This window comes from Portunus trituberculatus, unplaced genomic scaffold (genome assembly GCF_017591435.1).
Source record: "Portunus trituberculatus isolate SZX2019 unplaced genomic scaffold, ASM1759143v1 PGA_scaffold_344__1_contigs__length_18653, whole genome shotgun sequence".
Taxonomy (NCBI): domain Eukaryota; kingdom Metazoa; phylum Arthropoda; class Malacostraca; order Decapoda; family Portunidae; genus Portunus; species Portunus trituberculatus.
In genome coordinates, this window is record NW_025541512.1 from 1,518 (window position 1) to 6,713 (window position 5,196).

The 5,196-nt window shown below is 37.9% G+C and overlaps 1 long non-coding RNA gene across 2 annotated transcripts; it reads right to left on the reverse strand.

The window, feature by feature from the left end:
* Positions 1 to 1,502: 1,502 nt before the first annotated feature.
* LOC123500501 lies at positions 1,503 to 3,302 on the reverse strand. Of its 2 annotated transcripts, none has more exons than XR_006673346.1 (3): positions 2,907 to 3,302; positions 2,458 to 2,554; positions 1,503 to 1,559 (listed from the first exon to the last, which is right to left on the reverse strand). It is a non-coding gene; the product is annotated as an uncharacterized LOC123500501 (long non-coding RNA). The 2 variants fall into 2 exon arrangements; XR_006673345.1 differs by lacking the exon at positions 1,503 to 1,559 and adding an exon at positions 1,764 to 1,953.
* Positions 3,303 to 5,196: the final 1,894 nt, after the last annotated feature.

Below are 5,196 nucleotides of genomic sequence, written 5' to 3' on the forward strand. Positions count from 1 at the left end.
GTGTTGACAGCGGTGGCGGTGGTGGTAGTGGTTTTCCTTTACATTCCCGAAAATGAAATGAGAGCAAGATTAATTGAAAATGTGTGTAAACAAGATGATGAAACAAGAAATGAATAACAGATAATAATGAATCCTGGTTCTCCCTTCCTCCTCGGTGACCAATATCAGTTCACCTCCAGTCTTGAAAACCTACAGGTCTTCAAGAGTGATTCTCGAGTTAATCATGTAGAAATCTTGTCACTCTGCCTCTAGAACTCACTGGTTCCCTTCCAATGCCAGACCTATCCACTGCTCTCGCATTATTTAACCACCCAAGCCATTCTTAGCATTCTTCTGGTATCGTCACTGTCTAGTCCTTACCGTGATCACCAGTGCCAGGCCTCTCCATTGCTCTCTCAGTAGTTAACCTCGCCACTCAAACCATTCTTAGCATTCTTCTGGTGCCTCACACATCGTCACTGTCTAGTCCTTACCGTGATCACCAGTGCCAGGCCTCTCCATTGCTCTCTCAGTAGTTAACCTCGCCTCCTGGTAAACCACATCTCTGCTGCCTCAATACTCTCTCTCATCTTCCCACTGACCGTCCAAGTGTCTGACTTTTGACTCATTCTCACCACCGTAAGATATTCTTCGTTTGTATGTACACAAAAAACAACAGCAACAACGAGGGTGTGAGTTCAGCTTTGTGTTCTGTGTGCCACTGATATGAGAGTCCAGTACAAACAATATGAGACGAAGGGGAAAAAAGACTATCCCAGTATTAAGAGAATACAGGGTTATCCTGCTTTCCGAGTTCTGCGCCCCAGTGACGTCACGGGGATGCTGGGTGGGTGGTGGCTGGGTGGTTGGTTGGATGAAGGGAACAGGAAAGGAAGGGGGTGATCATGTTTACCAGAAAAGAAAACGGGTGGATAGGAAGAGTAACTACGACAGACTCACATTACTCGCACGTACACACAGACTCTCTCTCTCTCTCTCTCTCTCTCTCTCTCTCTCTCTCTCTCTCTCTCTCTCTCTCTCTCTCTCTCTCATATCTATATAATTTATGAATTAAACAAGCTTTATATATAATATATATATATATATATATATATATATATATATATATATATATATATATATATATATATATATATATATATATATATATATATATATATATATATATATATATATATATATATATATATATATATATATATATATATATATATATATATATATATATATATATATATATATATATATATATATATATATATATATATATATATATATATATATATATATACACAGGGTGGGCGCGGATACTTCCCGATTTGAGAATGAAATAAAAACCTGTTCACACTTCACAATTCTTTATTCTTCTTTTATGCCTTTCACACAACATGGGAGATTTACTTTTACACTGTTTTAAAGACAATATCTTTTAAATGTCCACCTCCATTGTCAATACACTGATTCAGACGATTTCGGAAGCTTTGGTCTACTCTCTCCAGCATGTTGAGCGGTATATTGGCTATTTCAGTTCGGATGGCGTTCTGTAGGTCTTCCAGGGTCTGTGGACGGTCGTTATACACCAGGGATTTGAGATATCCCCACAGGAAATAATCACAGGGGGCTAAATCAGGTGAGCGCGCAGGCCAGTTTAAGTGTCAAGAGTAGGGATCATTGGCCCTTACTTTTTCCAAGAAAACGGTGGTGCCGTAACAGTGACTTCAGAACGCTATGTGACAATGCTCAGGAGTTTTTCTATGCCTGCTCTCATTAATATGGACCTGGATAATGGAAACGTGTGGTTCCAGCAAGATGGGGCCACAGCCCACATTGCACGCATTTCAATGGGATTCCTGAGAGAAGCTTTTCCCGACCGACTGATTTCCCTGAGAGGAGACTTAAAAATTTTAGATGATTCTTCCATACTCCAGTGTCCAGCCACTTCTACTTCACCACCTACAAGCATACCATGTTCTCTCTCTCTCTCTCTCTCTCTCTCTCTCTCTCTCTCTCTCTCTCTCTCTCTCTCTCTCTCTCTCTCTCTCTCTCTGAAATAACACATTTCCCCTTGCCAAAAATCATGTGGTATTTTACCCCCAATGTTCCATCAAAGGAATTGCTGAGAGGGGAAGGGTTGAACCCCACCCCTAGATTCGCCCCTGCTATCACTTCAAAAGTTGTTTTAATCAGTCTGATTTACATGATTTGGATAATAAGTTTTGGTTGGGTATATTAATTATAACCAAATACATACGATGTGACATATATATATATATATATATATATATATATATATATATATATATATATATATATATATATATATATATATATATATATATATATATATATATATATATATATATAAGAAAACAACCACTTGGAGTGGAACTCTTATACTATGACTAATAAACTTAATGAGTACATTTGAGATATAAGGTAAAATTGTTTGAAACGTACCTTTCAAGGCATGGCACACGAGAGAAGGAAATTTTCTGATGTCTTATTTGTGATGACGGTACCTGCTCTTGATTTAACAATTCTCCATGCTCGAAACCTAAATTGGTTTCAGGCATTTTAGTCTACCATACTTACAAATGTGATAAATAAAATTACACGTGAAAGTATAGCTACATATACGTATTACATAGGCAGAAAGAATGCAGATTGGTTTGCTACAGCTCGGGTGCTGAAGTAGGTATTATTGTGCACAAAAAATTCAAACTAAATGACTGAGGTGATGCTGATATGCTCACGTAATGTTGTTAAGTGTCATTCATGACCACCAAACCCCACACAAAACCCTATTGCATTGAGACTTCTTGTGGAGTGGAACTCTTAATACTGTGACTATGAACATAATGAGTGGGCTACACATAAGATATAAAGTAAGAGTGTTTGAAACATACCTTCAAAGTATGACACACGAGAGAAGGAAATCTTTTGATATCTGCGTGTTAACAGTCGTGCTTGTGATGACGGTACCTGTTTCGTACGCGTGAGAAACGACGCGATCTATAGAAAACTAGCAAGAGTGACTATTGTATTACCTGTCACGTATCCACAGAATTCCTCTCCAGTAGTCTACCACAGGAGATACGTCTACCCCAAAGTTGAGAACCCTTCATTTAGTTATAGATATACATTCCATAATCAAGAGAGAGAGAGAGAGAGAGAGAGAGAGAGAGAGAGAGAGAGAGAGTGTGATTGTTAATAAAATATTATCATTAAGTTAACCATAAAATTCGTTTTCTCTACACACGCATCACTTAAGCCCCGCCCCCACACTCCAAATCGTTTGGGAAAAAAAAATTTCGCTCCCCGGGCGCAGACTAATCACGGGCACACGGGGGCGGTGAGCGAGGGCAGGAGGAGGGGGGTACGAGAGGACAGGGTGTGTGGAGGCGGGTGTGGGTGGGCAGGGACATCAAGGGTGACGTCACGCAGAGTATTCGTGACAAGGTTAGCGGTGAGGAAAAATGAACCAGAGAGAGAGAGAGAGAGAGAGAGATGTCAGTATTATTTGCTATTTATTTACTTTTTTCTCTTACTTATTTATATTTTTACTTTTTTTTATGTCTATTACTCTTGTTGTTAGTTCTTACCTCTTCTCCAAATTTGGATTGGATGTTCTCTTTGTTAATCTCATTCCTATTGCTTATATAGTTATGTGTCATTTCTCTCTCTAATTCTCTCTCTCTCTCTCTCTCTCTCTCTCTCTCTCTCTCTCTCTCTCAATCCTACAGTACTCGTTAAAATATCCTCCTTGAGTCTTATTTGCTATCTACTTATTTTCTTCTATTATTTACATTATTTTGAGGCTTTCTTTTCTTCTTCTCTACCTTTTGGTCTCTTTTTATTATGCGTCTTCTCTTTTACTGTTTTAGAATCTTGTGTTAGTTCTCACTTGCTATTTATCTATTGTTACTATTATTTATGTTATTTTCACTTGACATGCCCACTTCTTTGTCTTTGTCTTTTTGTTTCCTCTTACTTCTTCTTCTCGTACTTACGGATATTCTCTTTCGTTATTGGCGTCTTCTCTTCCTTCTTATTTGTTATTCATTCATTTTTCTACCTATTATTTTTTTCAGGCATCTACTTTGTTTTCAGTTTTGTTGCCCTAATCAATATTCTTTTTTTTTTTTTTTTAACACTTCAGTACAGGACATGTTTCCATATTCATTCTGCTTACTATTTGGTGATTTTATACAGCTTCAGGAACTTCCGTGGGGATTAAAATAGTGAAGACTCTGGCCATTAATGTTGTGAGCTCCATAAATCTTTCCTAATGTCAATAAAATCGTCTAATCACACCCAAAACTCAAAATAAAAATGCGTCCCAGTACTAAAGGAGTTAATAATGTTTCTATCTTTATTGTTCTTTTTCTTACCCTTAGTCATAATTCTTCTATGCTATTTTCATTTTCACTTTTTTTATTCATATTTTTACTTTCGTTGTCTTTTTTCTCACCTTTAGCTATAATTCCTTTGTTTACGTTATTTTCATTTTGTTTTTCTTACCCTTAGACATAATTCCTCTATGCTATTTTCACTTTTACTTTCTTATTCAGAGTTTTACTTCTCTTGTTACTCTTTCTTACCATAAGTCATAATTCCTTTGTTTATGTTATTTTTATGTATGTATGTGTGTATGTGTCCTTTTCTCATTGGCTCACTGGCTCGCCACTGTTCTTTATTGTTCACCTGTTATTGGTTCGATTTTCCAGTGATAGGTGTGTGTGTGTGTGTGTGTGTGTGTGTGTGTGTGTGTGTGTGTGTGTGTGTGTGTGTGTGTGTGTGTGTGTGTGTGTATTTTGAGTTAATTACTATCATGGTCACATTTTCTTTAGTTTTTAATATGGATCATAACCCAATTGTTCAAAATTATAGTGTAATATTCTATATTTTTGTGGTCTGTAAATATATCTATCTGTTTGATCTGCTGCTGCAGTCTCTGACGAGACAGCCAGACGTTACCCTACGGAACGAGCTCAGAGCTCATTATTTCCGATCTTCGGATAGGCCTGAGACCAGGCACACACCACACACCGGGACAACAAGGTCACAACTCCTCGATTTACATCCCGTACCTACTCACTGCTAGGTGAACAGGGGCTACACGTGAAAGGAGACACACCCAAATATCTCCACCCGGCCGGGGAATCAAACCCCGGTCCTGTGTGTGTGTGTGTGTGT